The sequence below is a fragment of the Dysidea avara genome, chromosome 12 (genome assembly GCF_963678975.1).
Source record: "Dysidea avara chromosome 12, odDysAvar1.4, whole genome shotgun sequence".
Classification (NCBI taxonomy): domain Eukaryota; kingdom Metazoa; phylum Porifera; class Demospongiae; order Dictyoceratida; family Dysideidae; genus Dysidea; species Dysidea avara.
In genome coordinates this window covers 20,559,992-20,578,783 of record NC_089283.1, presented here as the reverse complement: position 1 = coordinate 20,578,783, position 18,792 = coordinate 20,559,992, and the positions used below count along the sequence as shown (strand labels likewise).

Sequence of the window (18,792 nt, the reverse complement as noted above, 5' to 3'; positions counted from 1 at the left end):
TTTTTCCCTTCAAGGGTTATGAACTCTTTTCCCTATTATTAACTCTTGATGCTATATTAAACATCACTGCTTATGCAGCAAGAAATCTGTTGGCATGCATGCAGAGGTATACTCAAACAATTCATGCATGATGTATGAATGCAATTACACCCCACTTCAAAGAGTTTACAGAGTGCAGTATTATAGCTATAGAAGCAATATCATAGTAGATCAGAAACATATCCATGGTTTCATGCAGTTGCAAAACAAGTACTGGCCTGGCAGATGAAGATGCAAAACGAGTATGTACACCATCAGCTACTGTATGGCTTCCATGTACATTTTTCTCTTTGTTGAGATCCTTGTGGTAATTTTAATTGCACGCCATAGCAAACTAATGATTTAAAAAAAAACAACAACAACAACATCAGGCTTAATCTGGCCACCCTACTAACTCAACATAACCATTGATTTTATAATGCCTGCTACCAGCTCTGTGATGGTTTATCTCATGACCTGCTAGCTTCTACCTAGAATATAGTTAAACTATATATGCAGCTTTTATATAGTGGGCTTATTTTGTGTGCCCACATACGTACACTGTCTATGAAGCTAGGTCCAGTCACACATATGCAGTGTCTTAAATATAATGATGCTAGTCTTACTATTATGTGAATTAAAACATTATTCGCTAACCATGATTCCATTATCTAACTCTTAGGGTTAGGAAGGAAACCTTACAAACAATCACTTAATGTACATACCCCATAAGATTGCTGCGCTAGTATAGCTTTGAAAACATGTGTGGGGTAAGAAACAATGTAGCACAATAGTTTAATCCGAGTGGTGTTGTGGTAAGCATCAATAGTAATGCTTATCAGACTATATCACATCAACAGAACTCTATTCAGATAGCATGCAGTCGGTTGTTTAGTAAAAGAAAATGCTCTACATTGAGATGTGCATGCAAGATGCTAGCTAAACATATACATACCAATATGGACATACTGTCACTGCATGGCACTATAGTAGTTCATGTACATGAAAATATACTCCAAGCTAAGGATCAACACTGCAAGATAAGGTGATCAGGACCTGCACTGGTAGTCTTACAGAGCTGGACCTGCTTGGTCTTGAATATTAAACAATATAAACTTTTTAGTTGAAATGTTTATTCATCTTGAAATTTAAGTGGGCACTGATTGCCACTAGATGTAAAGCTTCATTTTGTAAAAACTGTACAGTAATAATGCTGATGTTGTATTCAGTCACACTGTTAAAACAGAGGTGTTCAGTTACACCCTGACAAAGGTGTTTATGGAACACCTACACCTTTAACAGTGTACATATACACCCAGGGGTGTTATATTACGCCTATAATGTTATTGGATTGTAATAGGTGTAGTGAAGCACCTTTGGGGTGTATTAAAGGTGTTATTGTACACTCTATACTGATACATTTGAAATGAATTTCTTTTAATGTAGGAATGAGTCTACACACCATACAGTGATGCTATAGGATTATAAGCTCATGCAGTGTTGCTGATTTAGTTAAGTGCAACAGTGAAGCCCAAACAATGTTACACTGAGCTCAGCATGCAGACGAACAGATCAGAAATACTATATCCACACTCAATCCATCAACGTACTGTAGCTTGCTAGATTGTACATGTCAATAACTGCTTTTACAAGTACTAATAGTGTTTGTACATTCTGTATATTTGATTTTAGTATGCATTAATAATAATTCAATTCCGTACAATTATAGACATCTAAAATATAAATTGTACACTGTGCAAAAGGCAGAGGTCACAGATATGAGCATGAATGTACGTGCAGTTGATAAAGTAAATAATTCTGTGTGCCGTACTACTTTGTCAGCTATAGGATTGCAATCCATTATATAAGCATGGTAATGTCAGTGTTGATACAAGGCTACACATTAAATGCTACTTCATAATCCAACATCTTTTCAATCACTCCAGTCGTCAGCTGGTCATGTAATAATATCATTAAGAGACTCCATATCATGTTCAAAATGGAAGGCAATTTTCCTTTGTGATGCCGGCGGGTAGCCTTGTGGTCATCATCATACACTGTGACGTGATTCAAAACGCCAGTTTGTGAGTCCGATTTATACATCAAGCTTAGCTATCAAGATTTTTCATACACTTGATCCGACCTTTAAAATTGTAAGAACTAATAGATGTCAACACATGTTCACTAATGAAAGTTGATTGTGACAAGGCCAATGAACAATTCAAGCGGATACTGAGCTACACTCCCCGCAGTCCTAGGCCCGTGTGTTGGCATTTATATACACGCATACCTTCCAGAACGTCAAAATATACCAAGAAATAAGTGATGACTTGACGATCCAATTGTATTCCATTGAATGCCCAGCTTTTGAACAGCAGTGCGCACTATATAGCGTGTACCAGGTGCGAGACCAGGTGCGAGACCAGGTGCGAGACCAGGTGCGAGACCAGGTGCGAGACCAGGTGCACAATATCAGTAATATGGCCACCGAAAGGAGCAGTTGAGACGATAACGTGCGAGCAGCTTTCGATAGTAAAGAAATGTACCAAAATTTAACCGCATCGACGGCGGGAATGTGGAAGACGATTTGTACCCGGCTGCAGCGGCTGTCCGGCAGTGCTTGGGCGCCCAGAGTGGGAAAAGGTGAGTAACGGCCTGGCAACTTTGACGTGAATAATACATGATCTATAGCTGTGAAGAAAGAACTGGCGACGATTAGAAGTGTTCACTTCTGAACAGCGTAATGAGATTGGTATCTTCAGTAGAACTTTATACATTCTCGTGACAATATTAGAGGCCATTTCCACTGGTTTGACAACTGGCAGGGCAGACAGCAGATAGCTCAGATGCCAAGAACATGCATCATTGCACATCCAAAGTCAGAGGCTTACAATGTGGTGTGCCAGAAGCTGGTTCAAAAGCGGCACCCAGCTAGGTCCTGGATGACAATGGACAGTGGACTTGTGTCAGTATGTTGTTAAGTGTAAAACCTTGATATACTGGTTTATTTTAGAAATTAAGAATTCAGAGGAGGGTGTAGCAAACAAATTGATCAAAGTATCAGTAATGAACCAACTAAAAAACTTGAGAATGGAGTTCAACAACAATGGATTGGAAATTTCTGATGGCTGAGTATGATGACGCTATTCAGTCCATGAAGGGTGACTATTAAAAGAGGGTGGCAAAGGAACTGTACAATTCGAAGATAAGTGGATTTAACCCTACTGAACGCCTGGCTTTAATAGTGACTGAATGTCCACTTTTGTCAGAGGTCGTTGATCAAAATTCCCCTCTTTGCACTCAAGTACTTGGGTAAGTGTACCATAATAGTTTGTTATAGTTTGAAAATTATGTTTTCTTTTGGTATATAGATACAAAACAAGGTTAAAGCAACTGTTCCAATTGACGACAGTATAAAGGACTTCATTTTTATCAACTGGCCTATGTGGAGAACAAAATTGATGTCAACATTTTAGTGTAAGACCAGGCCATAATTTAAGAAGCTATTGGGACTTCTTGGTGAATGTAGCTAATGATTTTTGTCCATCCAGATGGTAAGTAACAATTAAGAATACTGAATGTATGTAACAAGGTCTTATTTTTCTCAGATGTTACTGATTGTGTACTTGGAAGCTGATTTGTCATCTGTTACATCCAAGATGGTTTGCAAGGATAGTGTTTTACTTAAGAATTTTGAGGTATGTTTACCTGTAGTGTACATTCACAAAGTTATGTTTGGTTGACATATAAAACCTCTAATAGTTTCACTGCATGAAGCATTAATTACGTATTAGCATATAAATTCACAACTCTAGATAGGCTGTAGTGCTTCTTGGCATCCAAAATCAATAATAGTCCAGTACTACTTACTGTACGGTGGGAGAAAATTTTGGCTAATTTGGCAAAATGATTTTGATTCGCCCAAAATGCAATATGACACATCTATTTGCCAATATATTATCCACCAAATTCCTTCTCGAGTAAAATCACCAAAATTTTGTATTGTGCAGTATACGGCCAAGACTATAGTTCCTTGAAATATGTACCTATTGTCATGCTTGTTATATGTTATATATTTTTATTCTTTTATTTGCAGTGACGTGATGTCGATGTAGACTCTGTGCAGTTTCAAATTGTCAGTCAGAACCATTTCTGGTTATTACTGGACACGATCCTGAAGATGAGGGTAGCTGAGTCTTCCGTCACTAGTTCCATTCCAGTACTAAGTGTTTAATCTCAAAGATGAGTAGCTGTTGCAACTGGAGACTGTTATTCCAATCTGGAGAAAATGTGTATAGAACAATAAACTCTTATGAAATTAAGTTTATACATTATGTAAAAGCAGTTTTCAATGCTTGTACTTTTAATATCACCCTAATAAAATTGTAAGACTACTGAACACTGCTAAAGACGTTATTGAAACACCTAGGGGTGTTATGTATACCACCTTAAAGTTTATTGGAACACCGTTGGTGAGTGTTACTGAAACTCCTTTAAGGGTGTACTGGGACACCCTAAGGGGGAGCCTGACAACAATTGTAGATAAAACACCCCAAGGGGTGTTTAATAAAGAACCTTTTTTTAACAGTGCATACAAAGGAAAAACGTGGCCATTATCATGAGTAGCATAACTATAGCTGAGACAGTAAAAGAACAGTGCTAATTGCAAACTATTTCAATTCATAATGTATATTTTACACAAAACTTCCTTTGAAGTCTTTTCACACACATGCAGTAATAGTAGTCATGGCTATCGCTAGACAATAATTTGTCAGATTTAAGATCATGTATACGTGGCTGTCCAGGAATAACTGCTTTTTGTATCCGCAGTTTATAGATTCTACAATGTACATATTCTCAACTGAAATAGTTTACAACCGCAACAGGAAGCCAATGTTTAACTTTCTGGTTGCGCACAACTGAAATTACTACCAGTACATGCGTGAAAGACATATTTTTGAGCAAATCAAAATTGATGTATATCAACAAGAGTATGACCTGCTTATCTCATATGGTGGGACTAAAGCTCACCATCTGCAGATGTACATATGCAGTGTTCTTTAAAAGCTGAATATAATATGTCTGGTGCCATTCTTCCAGCTTTAGATGTGATATTGTCGGGTTCACTAGAGAGTAGTACAAGGAATTTGGGCTTGTGCAAAGGGATCATAGAAATTTTTAAAAAGTGAAAAAAGGGAGGTCACTAGTGACTCACTACATAGCCATTACCACGCAGATCAGAGTAGTGGGCAAGTTAAAAATGATGAAGGAACAAACACTATAATCGACAAGTTATCATTGTGCGCATGTTGTGCTATTACATCAGTCATATAGCTACACTAAGCTGACAATAGCTCAATGATGCATGTTGAGTTGCCAATATTATCAAAATGTTGATACATAAAAGCTGAAATTACTTACATGCAATAACAGTCACGACTTTGAAAATAAAGTTTGTGTATCACTTGTAGTATATTTAGTTAACTAAGGCTTTGACACATGATAGACCAAAGCTGTTGGATATTTTACATAATCTGTGCTCAGTGGGATGGTAGGATCTGAGTTGTTATAAATGACCCTTTTGTCTTCTTTGAAATGGTTATCAATTTTTGCAATGTGGAATCCATTAATGACAAGTTGGTCAATAGTTGACTGGTCACTGTAGAAGAAGTTAGGAAATGTCATCACTTCTGTTTTCCTCCATATTGGCTGGCCATGAGAGAGTTGACTGGTGTTTGTGACATTAAAAATCTCTCTTTTGTCATCAACTGCAAAACATGTAACAAGAATATCATCAGTATTCCTGAATGCTTCAGTGACTTGTGAAGTGGTAGGATACTTAGGAACTGTTGACAGAATCTGTGCCATCTCCCTCTTGACAGTGCTTGGATCAGCTTCAATTGTTGTGTACAATCTACTGTGAGACCAGTCAGTAGGTATAAGTAGGAGAGCCTTTCCTCCAGGTACCAGTACTCGATGAAGTTCTTGAAAGTGTTTAGCAAATCCACTAGGTGGTAGATTACAGGTAACAAAGAGGCTAATAGCTACATCAAAACTATCATCATCATAAGGCATATCTGCAGCATCTCCGACTTGTATGTGGACCATGTCCAAGTGTGAAGTAGCTTGTTTAGCCAGTTCCACCATCTCTGGTTGTATATCAAAACCATCTACTGATTTTGCACCATATTGAGCAGCAGTAACGCACCAGTTTCCAGCTCCACATCCAATATCAAGAACTCTTTTATCTGGCACCAAATTCTTTAGATCTTGGTTAAGAGCAGAATCAAGAAAAGCAGCTCCAATTGTACCATATCTACTGGTTGCAAACCTTTGCACTTTGTCAGCTCCATATCTTGTTCCATCAGAAAGATGTCCATCAGCCACAGATACTCTTTTGATAGTAGTCATAATAGAAAGCTATGTAGTTAGTTTGTATGAATGTGAATGTAACATCGTCTATTTATAGTCCTCACAATTTGTGCAATGGCTTCTTCTAGATATGGAAAGTGAGAGCATACTGTAATCATTTGGCAAGAAATGATGTAAGCAGTTTAGCTGTTGTTGTCATGATACTCATGAAATTGTATCATTATTATGAGTAGGTCTTTTATTTGGTCAAGCAGTAGATTTGTTAACAAGGAATGTCCTTGGCTAAAATACGATTGACTCCAAATTGCATCTCAAAGCCATCCTAAGTTTTCCAGTAAGGACATCTCATTGTATCAGCATTGTGAATATCCTGGAATCCTCCTTCAAATATCTGTGGCAAACTTTTTAATGGAAGCTATAGGTCTAGTTATTCAATAACATTACTAACTGCACAAATAAGTCAGATGTGAGATTATGTGTGTTTACTGCATTTCTGTTTACAGCTGCTTCATCAATACTAGATGAGTATAGAATGGAGCCATTGAAAATACATAATTGTGGTTAAAATAAAGTACCCCATGGAAGCCATAAACTTAATTGCATTTGCGTAACTTGGTTACTTACTGAGAATGGACTAATGAGGTAAGTGTGTTTCTTTGTGCTAACATTTACGTAGCAGAATGCACTCTAGATACCATATATATGCATACACTTCTGAAAACATTAACTGGTGTTATTCTGAGAATTATCAAAAAGTCATTTGAGTTATACACAAAGCTAAATAGAGGATGTTCTACACTAAATGGTGCATTTGATAGATTATAAAGCTTAGAGAGTGAATATTAAAGTGGACCACACCATTAAATATTTTCAATAAAACATAAAGTTGTAGCTACTAGCTAGGTCAAGGAAAACTGTTGGATATAACAATCATTATATTTAAATGAAAACAATCATTATATTTAAATGAAAACTACATGTTCAAATCATCCACTCTAGTTGTGTCCCATGTAAAGGCAGACATACTTCGTAAATTGTACTATATTCTTTGCAAGCTGTAGCTAGTTCATTAGTTGAGCACTATGTAAACCACATCATGTACTTGTTACTTGCAGTATACAGGTCTAGTAATAACCCAAAACAGAATAGAAGGTGGGAATAAAACTAACTGGGATGCGAGCCTTGCTTTCATCTATTTATACACCATTTTTGACTATCACACATAACTAGAGTCATGCTATAGCTAGTTCTCTATTGCCATAATATAAAACCATTTATGCAGATAATCCCGAATGTAAGAAAGTGTCACATCAGCCACCTATGCTGAAAAGATCATATAGCAATGCTGCTAAAGTAATATAATACGTTGCCAATTGCTTTAGAAAATCTATCTGGCTGTTACTAAAGGTTTGAATGCACAATTAAATCACTATAAGTAGTAGAAGAAAGTAGCTCATAGCATACTTCTATAGCTACCATGCAGCATCAAACTTAACTTGTGTTTAGAAACACATGCCATGTGGACAGGCATTAAATAGAAACTTCAAACAAACATTTACAAGTAGAAACCAACTAATTCCAGCATTATTACTGTCTGATAGTTGACTGCACATTCAATCCACAAAAAAAACAAAAAACACTTCCTGTGCCCCTGTTCTGGGTTTCGTAACTGATCTGTTACTTAATTAGCAAGTCGCAGTGATTAAATCATCTATAAAGTTTTACAACAAGCAACATGCGCACAAGAAGACAAATAGCAATTGTTCAACCATTTTCCCACTGGTATATACGTATATGTGAAAGCACAAACTGAGCTTAAAATTCAGTTTTGGAGATACATGCATATAGCGGCCATTAAACGTTTTATTCCATGATAATATAGCAATAGAGTAAATATTGGGGGAACAAATTATATGAATTAAAAAATTATTTAATCACCCGAATGTCACAGTTTTTGGTAAATATCAATAATCAAATTATTATAGTATACATCAATCTCTCTTCAGTAACAATCCACAGTTTCAAGCTTTTACTCATAGGAGAGCCCATGAAGTTAAGTGTTCTGCAAGCCTTGAGCCACTTATAGACTCCCACAACCCATCTCTCTAAGATATGAAATAGCAGGTGTATTGAAAAGCTAAAACCAGTTTGGCCATGTCAGGATACCACTGGCCATGGAGTTAGTGAACATTGAATTGTTCATAATTTTTCTAATACCAAGAATTCATAATAAAACAACTCTTGCTAATACAGATACCATCACTGTTAGTCCGTTGGAAAGCTGGAAGTATACATGACTGAATTTGACAAAATGCAGATCCAAGATTTGAGGTCAAGTTACAGCTTCTGAATTTCAAAGCATTGGGTATGTGTGTGGAAGCCTGGTTTTGTAAACTCCTGTCACATAATAGAAAAGATTCAAACGTTTTACATGCAAGTTCTATATGTGTTTCAAGTTAACAGTGTAGGGATTTTATTTTTGTTAAAACAAAGTGAAAGAAATACACAACATTTCATACCATATAATTACCTGGTATGTCGCATCACGTTACTCTACACAAGTCACACACACCTTACATATTACTTTTGTAGTTACAGACCAGTTAATTTTACACTAAGAGACCACAGTTGCTCAGCTGCCAGCTCATCCAGAGCTGCCAGTGATGGCTCCTTCTCTTTACAATCAGCAAAATAGTGACCAGACACTCCTTCTAACTCTTCAGCTACCGCACAATAGATATTTGTCTGGGCACCTTGCCATGGTGTCTTCATTATGAGCAAAGCTACAGGAAATAGGATGATCTTCATGAACCATCGTATATTCAAATGTCGTCCTAGTTCAGTGTAAATAATTCCTGGATGAAGACAGTTAACTGTAACGCTTGTTCCAGACAACCTCTTGCTTAATGCCAGTGTAAAAAGGTTGTTAGCTAGTTTGCTCTGACGATATGCAGCTCGAGGATCATAAGATTCTGTGCTGTTGATATCATCAAAATTAATTCCTTTGCATCTTTTGTGTCCTAGAGAAGAAACGACAACAATTCTGCTAGTTGGGGACTCTTTTATTCGATCAAGCAGCAGATTCGTTAGCAGGAAATGCCCTAAATGATTGACTCCAAACTGCATCTCAAAACCATCTTCAGTTTTCCAGTAAGGACATCTCATTATACCAGCATTGTTAATCAGAATGTCTATCCTAGATTCTTCCTCCAAAATTTCTGCGGCAAACTTCTTAATGGAAGCAAAGGAAGCTAGGTCTAGTTGTTTAAAAATCACATTATCACTCCTGCTTGCCTTTTTAATTTCGGCCTCTGCTCGAGTTCCTCTCTCTACATCTCTGCAAGCAAGAATCACTTTGGCGTTTCTCTTGGCAAGATCAATGGCTGTCTCCTTCCCTATACCAGTATTAGCGCCTGTAATAATAACGGTCCTGCCGTCCAGCAATCGTTTTGAGTAACAGACACCGCCATTGAAGTAGCGTCTCAACAATATAAGAATTCCTCCTACTGCTACCACGCCAATGGCCACAACATTGAATGGGTAGTGATCTACAGGCATCGCCGCGGCTTGCCAGTTCCTCTACCACTTTCGTGCACGTAACTATTTAAACTATATATTATTGATTGTGGTTTTCTTATTTTAATTTTTCCAAATTGGAAGGAGTGGCAAAAAAGGCTAGGCCTACACGAGGGTGCTTCCCCACACATACGTATATATAATAGTTACTACAGCATACAAAAATTAGCTACATGCATGGACAACGATTTACAAAAAGCGAGAACACACCGCGTGCGCACACAAAGCAAAGCCTCTGGCAGCCATGTGGAAAATAACTATTGCCGCCTAGTGAACCAGCACTGGGATGCCTGTGCACCACTCAGGCGCTTGAGCTTTGTGCAGGCAAATCCTCCTGGGACAGGGCTATAATAACCCGCAGGAGGACTGTCCAGGTCTCATGGAGAGAGGTCGCGGAGCCTCTCTCTCTCTCTCTCTCTCTCACACACACACACACACACACACACACACACACACACACACACACACACACACACACACACACACACACACACACACACACACACACACACACACACACACACACACACACACACACACACACACACACACACACACACACACACACACACACACACACACACACACACACACACACACACACACACACACACACACACACACACACACACACACACACACACACACACACACACACACACACACACACACACACACACACACACACACACACACACACACACACACACACACACACACACACACACACACACACACACACACACACACACACACACACACACACACACACACACACACACACACACACACACACACACACACACACACACACACACACACACACACACACACACACACACACACACACACACACACACACACACACAGAGGATTACACAAAACCAAAAAAAAGTAACAGTGTGACGAAAAGAGTTATGATTCGACAATAATAAGATGGAAAAAGGACTCTTGTTCCAGGTAAATGGAGTATTGCCAAAGACTGAAAGAATATGGGAGTGAATTGATGGTGGACTGTAGTGGAGAATAGAAAGTGAGTGCCGTCTCGTACAAGAGGACACAAAAGAACAAAAGTCACTAAATTTGACAGCAATTTTGTTGTTAATACTACTGGTGGCTGAGTACAGCTATCCAGCACCTTTTAAAGTTAGTACCTTGCTAGAGCAGTCTAAGAAAACTGCATTCTGAGTCATTTTAGCTAGCTAATTCAGCCATCTAGTCAGTAAAAGAACAAAATAAAAATCCCCTCTCACGCACTGCTATTATGAGTACAGGAAGAGAAACTAATAATTAAGTTTATGTGGCCTAACCAGGCCTGTTGGGACCAAAATTTTTGTCATCTCATTTAAGAAAGTTGGGATTATCAAATGAAATAATTATGGGGTCATGCAGATGCTGACTTAAAACTACAAAAAATCCCATGTGTTACACATGGTATTGATTTAAGTAAGTGTTCCCATGTGTTACACATGGGATTGTTTTAAGTAAGTGTTCCCATGTGTTACACATGGGATTGTTTTAAGTAAGTGTTCCCATGTGTTACACATGGGATTGTTTTAAGTAAACCATACCATGTGTAATGCATGGGATTGATTTAAGTAAACCATACCATGTGTAATGCATGGGATTGATTTAAGTAAACCATACCATGTGTAATGCATGGGATTGATTTAAGTCAAATGCTTTACACTTAAAAGACACCTATATATTAGATAGTTACTATAATTATATGGGAGCATTTTAAGTCAAATACTAGATTTATATTTATTGAATTATATGTGTATTTAGACTTGATTTACAAACAATATTTCTAATTAGGAGTGTGTGATAATGAAAAAACCACAAATACTGTCATAGAGTACTTTTATAATCACGGTTTTGAGTAATTTTAAGGATAGCGTCTCTTGGAAAATTCATTAGCTTTATCATGATAATTACATTAACTTTTATTATCATATAGCCCTAGCTATTTGGAATAAATCTTATATATACTCCACCTTGTTTTCTATACTCACACCTTAAGTGGTACTAGTTATCCTAAGCTTTTCATGCAGACACAGAGGTAACTAATGTAATTGTATAAGTTGATTGCAGGAAAGATCTCAGGACCCTGAAAGCTGCTCATCATCATCACATTGAAACCCAATTTGTGTCTTTCAACAAGCCCTCCATTTACAGTGGAACCTTTCTTATCCAGGTGTGCAGTCAGTGGGCAAAGTAGGAAGTCACTACAATGCATTCTGGTCCCTCCCCTGAGTTGTAAAAAAATGTATTATCACCTAGCAACCAAGTTGTAGTTATTATTAGTAAAATAAACAAGCTACTTAGCTAACATGTAAACAGCAACTTGGCTTTCATCTAACCTAAATTTTATTATTATCAAACCACATAACTTGTCCAGACAATGAAGGTGCCAGGAAAATAGAGGTCCGGAAAAGGGAGGTTCTGTACAATGCTTAAACTTAAGTATAATAAAGCAAGTTTCATGCTTTTATAAAAAAGTGCCTGCCTTTTGCATCATGTCACTGTACTATTTGGTCCTATTACCTTCCCTCTGTGATGAACACTGATAACCTCATTAATGTGATAAATATACAAGGTGGCCAAGCTTTAATGGTTACCAACAACTGGTTATAGTTTCTAAAATAGTAATCATTATTGGCTGTGGAGGCAAGATGTACATTAAATCAGTATTGTGATTACATAAGGCATTCCACAGTATGTTGTTGGAATAAAATCTACAGCCACAGGTGGTACCTAAGTGAAATTTTACTGCACACAACACCCAAGCGTTGCCGTGTGTTGTCCATTGGAAATAATTGATATAACCATAACAGATTATGTATATACTCTTGATCATTCTATCGCATGTGTAATTGTTTTTACCACAAATTAAAAGTGTTACGTATGTCAGTTACCAGTCAAAAAATCTAACATCTTCAAAGATGTATACTGTTTCCTTGTCGAATGGGAAGTACACTCCATACTTTCCTATTAGCCCATCATAAGCGTTTATGATGCCTTTGAACCACTTTATCTTTCTGTCAACTATGAATTTCATCACCTAACATAGATCGTTTTGGAGCCTTATACAATGAAGTTGAATGTGACATCCTACAGTAGTACATATATAACAAACTTTACTACTGCAAGTATAAAGTGCTTATACAGTACTTTTACTTTTTGATTGCAGTTGTAACAACAGAATCATTTACTGCAACTTCTTCATCCATGACACAATCTTCATGATCACCACACAGTGAGTTTGAGACAGTAGTTACAACATGCTTCCTACGATAACAACATGTTGATGTCAATGAACATTGTGCACTGACAAATATACCTTTGCTGCTTAGTTGCCACAAGTGAACTATCTTCCATGGTTAATCCTGAAGCAGAACTGGTTCCTGAGTCATGTGTCCTATATAATGTAGATATACATATCAAAACGTACCAATTAATTATGTATAATATTTCATTTGTAAGCAAAACACTTTGTTCAAGTACAATATTTCCTAACAATTTACAGATTTAAATTTTCCGACAGGTGGAATAAACAATGCCTAACCTTTAGCTCTCTTTGTAATAGTTAATCTAGCTCGGTTTCTATGTTACATCATTCTAGCACACCTCCTACTCAGCATTTATGCCTCGAAGACACTGGTACATAAGTGGTGACTTGACTGTTTTAGACAATGTTGCAGTAATAGTGAGTTAGAATAGAGAGCTCCGATCATAAACACCAAGAGAATTTCACGGCAAGCATGAGGTCACAGAAAGCCACAGAGGTTTGTAAAGTTGATAGCTAAACAGCATATAGTTTGAGGTTCCAGAGATGCATGAGAATGGCAGCTAAAGTGAGTAGCATGATTGTCTAGGCTTACACAGAGTGATATGGTGAAGACCACAAACTTAGCCAGCTGCCCGCTACTAAACCGGCGAGTAACACCATGGTTTTAACTATGGCCAGCCGTATAGAGATTAAACAGTGAACCAGCTACCAATGCAATGGTTTACACAAAAAAGCATACCTGAGTGCAATTTTTTGTTTTGTCACAATCAGCTTGCAACTGCTCTTGATGTTTATTTGCATGTTAAATAATAATCGTCAACAAGAGTTAGTACTAACTACATTACTTGTACTGTAGGTTGAATTGTGGTTGTCAACAGCTGTCCTAGGTCTCTTCGTGAATAAGAGACCTACACACTTTCTACGCAATTAATACCTGAGGTGCAATAGTACTGTATATTACGGATCATAGTGTTTTATATACACCTTTGATGAAGAATACTGACCGGAAACCAGCCTCATAGTACTATGCATAACGCAATCTGTACCTTCGCTGTTTGCTTGTAGTTACAACATCTGAAATACTATCCCCATTGCACAATGTTTTATTGCTGGATCCAGAGTCATATGTCCTGAATAATACCACTGTGTATATACATGAGCATTTAGAACATTATTTCACCTATAGGCTGTTTATTGGTAGTTGTCACTTCTAACTGCATATCTTCAGTTGCTGTGGCTCCACTTTTGGCAGTTCTATATACACATAGATAAATGGTAACAAGTTCAATGGATTCAAAATTACTTGTAAATACTAAAATTTTTATGTAATGTTATATACGTTCAGTCACCTATAATTCTCATATTTAGCTATAAATTTTAAAGTAAGGGGGCTAAGAAGGACCAGGTCCTGGTTGTTATATCTTATGCACACTTGACATATATAACTGGGGGATCCAGCCTCCGTAGCTCCCCTCCCTTGTGCTATGCCTACGTTTGTAACTTATTTTCTTGGAAATTGGTTTTTCATCTGTTACAAATGAAACTTACAATTTTGAAAGGTACATTGTTACTAGCCAGTTGATGCTTTGTTTAAACACCCATATGTATGTGAGGAGAAACAAGGAATCTTTGTAACCGGATCTGCAGAAACCCAACATAATCCAATGGTAAAACTAAGATTGTCTAATTTGCCCACTAAAAAGAAATTCAAAAATCTTTTGCTTCAGTGCAGTAGGCTAAAGAAAACGTAAGTTAATGTAAGTTATGAATGTGTGTTTTCATGATGTTGAAACAATGGTACTCAAACAAAGAAGCACCACAAAGGATAAAAATGATGCAACAAGGAAATTCCCTGTTTATGGAAAACATGATGATGGAAGTCTCAACCCATACCTCATATCTTTCACAATGTTTTAGTAAGCATCTGGAATTTACAAAAGCCGGCCATTTTCGCAAACATTTACTTTGCTATAAAAAACATATTGGAATAAAGCAGGTGAAAATATGTGTGCCACATAAAAAAAATTACACACGTTTGAGTTGCTTCAGTATGCAGTGAAACAAAGCTCAAAATAATAAAACCTGTACGCTATGAGATTCACCTATTCACACCTACGACTTTCCTACAGCCTGCTGTGAGTGTAGGTCTGGTTTAAAAAGTTAGTAAATAAACTTAAAATCTTGTAAAATACATATTATTGCTACATACATATGATCCCTACTCAGAATATTTCATTATTATTATTATTACTAGGACCGCGTCACATACAACCAAGTACATACACCAACGTGACAGCCCCCCAGTGAGGCTATTAGGTGGTGAATGCATTATCCCCAAATCAACTCAATATGTCACAGTAGTGACAGATATAATACAATAGTGGCATCGTAACTAAAGGCCACCAGTAGCTAAGTGCCAGTACATCATTGGTGTGCATAAATGGCACAGTGATGTGTACAAAGTATATGTATACAAAACATACAGGAGAGAACTATACATTATTGCAGTATTGTATGCAGCAATACATTATAGGCAACATCACCATGCAGATAAAAAATATTAGCCAATATACAGCAATGCATATCAACATCAACTAGAGCTAAGTAAGGTTCATCAGTGATGTAGCAATGGCACAGTGATGGGTGACACACTATAGTTATGCATACACAACTTGCAGGAGATAGCTACACAATGCTGTAGGCGTATGCAAGCCAGATGAACCAGATAAAGGAAGACAGCCAAGCCACTAGAGCCTGGTAGCTACGCCAGGTGAAGGCAAAAAAGATTAAGCACGTATTGAATTGCCTGACACCAACACAAAGAAAGTTCGCCATGCCAGCTGCACAAGACAAAATTGTTTACTTGTATTTTATATGTAACTGTAAGCTTATTGTAAAGAGCGTGGCATATGTCAGTTTAATGTTTTCTTGTATTGTTTATTTACGTGAATGAATCCACTGGCAGCTGGCATGGAGACTTGAGATGTTACAAACATAAAAACTTACTTGTAATCTTCTTGTTTACACAAGTGGCTTCTGGCTCTCCAGCACGGGCATCACTAATCTTCTTCGCGCAATATGTAAGTAATTAAGCAAGGGTGTGGTACTGGGCGTTATATAGAATTACACGTATGGTCAAGTCATCAGCACAAACAGGAGCGACGATTATACGTTTGTGCCTTCATTCATAGGCGAATCTATCCCCGGTTAGTTCATGTCTCTAGGCCTCGTAGTTTTCTCAAACATTAATTATTTATTTATTTAATTAATTATTTATTTATTTATTTATTTATGACGTAATTTTAACCGCGTTTCGTATTATTCTTAGTACTTGGTTGTATAATTAACACTTTATTATGGTGTTTATTAGTAAGGATTATAGAAATTGAATATCAAATCATAGTTTGCACTAGACAATTACCACCAGATATTGATAGATGACTGGCACACATTATTAGTTAATGACTGATACTTTTGTTCATTTTCCTTACTCACTGCACTGCCTCAAATTCCTCATTCCACCTACACATACAATAATATGTTGCATGTTGTGTCACACTGACCAGTGTGCATATATGTATCTAGCTGCTCTGGCATCTACAAAACAGTTTACACTACCTTATGTACTAGGGTCCGAATCAAAACTATATCAGGATTCTGAACACTTAATCCTCCACTGATATGAAGGGTGATTAGTGCCATAATTATGCCATATATTTACATTATTGAGGTAGACTATCATAGTGTGGTGGACTGCAGGGTAATGGTGATTTTGCCTATAATTACTGCCTTGTTACTATTAATTGTGTGATGTTTCCATTACATGTGATATACACAGTAGTTGTCATCATGATAAGTATGTATACTTTGATATAAACCATTATCATGCAGCATTGCCATTATAATAGACTTTTACCATAATGACATAGACCTTTGCCATTATGATATAGACTTTTACCATAATGACATAGACCTTTGCCATTGTGATATAGACTTTTCCATTATGACATAGACCTTTGCCATTGTGATATAGACTTTTACCATTATGACATAGACCTTTGCCATTGTGATATAAACTTTTTTCATTATGACACAGACTTTTTCCATTATGATATAGACTTTTTCATTATGACATAGATCTTTACCATTATGATATAGACTTTTTCATTATGACATAGATCTTTGCCATTATGATATAGACTTTTTCATTATGACACAGACTTTTTCCATTATGATATAGACTTGTAATAATGTGATATAGTTAGCTACAGTGGTAAATCTTGGGGGAGGTACTCCAGCAACCAATTATTTATACATACTTGAAATACTATCTAATAGAGCAGTAAAGTGTATATTCTTCTATCACAATTAAGACTATTTAACCAAAATCTACCTAAATTATCTATGCCATAGCAAGAGCAGATCAGATCTAGGGTTTTATAAATGGGTGCTCACAATGGCAACTAAAATAGAGAGGAGGGAGTGGTAGCTGGTTAATGCTCCTGGTTAATGCTCCTGGGTAGTACAGTAAGTATGCAAAGCAAAAACTCCTGATGCTTGTAACCATGACAACCATAAGCTCTATGTATACATTAGCCTATGTATACATTCTTTTCAATTAGGTATGTGTTCCCACATTATACTCAGTGATCTTGGCCCTAGCTTCCTTGCTCCTCCTCAAGTTGCTTGCCTTTACTATCATCAGATACTTCACGCTTGTACTGTTCTGGACACCATAGATAATAGGTGTCTACTTTCTATGTATGTTATACCCAGCCATACTTCCTCCCCAGAATCATATGGGACACTAAAAGCAAACTCCCAAGTACTAAAGTAAAGAAACTTATCTAATCTCCACTATGTTTCTGCCTCCTAAGAAGTATTTCTATAAGGAATCTGATCAGCCTATAGAATTATTTTGAACTGTACATGTCATTGTTCCAGGGGTGCCGTAGTTTTGCCTAAGACCACAAGGGATCTGATGACATGTAAATACAAAATCTTAGTGACTACTATGACGAGACATTTATCGGTTACCATTTAGACTCATGAACACCTCTTATGTCAGTTGTATACTTTTGTGTAACTAGAATTCACTTTATTCCTTATGCTATTACACTGTTCCTTATTGCCATCTCTATTACAGGTGACAGTCTACCAAAACATCTTTATTGTGTTCTAAGTAATGCTCCATATCAATTAAGATTGCTTCACAAAATATATAATATTGTAAGACTTTGCTTTACAGACAAACACATTTCTAGACTGAATTAAGTAGGTGGTCCTATATATTTTATAAATGGTGAAAAGAGCAGTACTCAACTATACTGATGTGAATGGCTGACCCAAAGTCATGGCAGTACAGTGGAGCTTGTCTTGATGTCTGTCCAACTATATACCAACCTGTCCAACCACCTTAGTAAGTCACCAACCTACATGATGCAGCTACTGTACAACACCTTTGTTGAAGGAAAATCTGACGAGTCCACACTACATCAGGCTTCAGCAATCATGTTTTCATAGTTCTGACATTC

The 18,792-nt window shown here is 37.1% G+C and overlaps 2 long non-coding RNA genes and 1 pseudogene across 5 annotated transcripts; 1 reads left to right on the top strand and 2 right to left on the bottom strand.

The window, feature by feature from the left end:
* Positions 1–2,392: 2,392 nt before the first annotated feature.
* LOC136241167 (uncharacterized) lies at positions 2,393–4,417 on the top strand. Of its 3 annotated transcripts, none has more exons than XR_010694207.1 (6): positions 2,394–2,661; positions 2,710–2,983; positions 3,032–3,330; positions 3,390–3,572; positions 3,627–3,716; positions 4,115–4,417. It is a non-coding gene; the product is annotated as an uncharacterized lncRNA (long non-coding RNA). The 3 variants fall into 3 exon arrangements; XR_010694206.1 differs by having other exon boundaries at positions 2,710–2,987; XR_010694205.1 differs by having other exon boundaries at positions 2,393–2,661; positions 2,710–3,330.
* Positions 4,418–8,846: 4,429 nt separating this feature from the next.
* Positions 8,847–9,998, bottom strand: LOC136240346 (retinol dehydrogenase 13 pseudogene; annotated as a pseudogene).
* Positions 9,999–12,768: 2,770 nt separating this feature from the next.
* Positions 12,769–16,496, bottom strand: LOC136239981 (uncharacterized). Of its 2 annotated transcripts, none has more exons than XR_010693620.1 (6): positions 16,265–16,496; positions 14,439–14,512; positions 14,305–14,388; positions 13,310–13,387; positions 13,141–13,257; positions 12,769–13,080 (listed from the first exon to the last, which is right to left on the bottom strand). It is a non-coding gene; the product is annotated as an uncharacterized lncRNA (long non-coding RNA). The 2 variants fall into 2 exon arrangements; XR_010693619.1 differs by having other exon boundaries at positions 13,147–13,257.
* Positions 16,497–18,792: the final 2,296 nt, after the last annotated feature.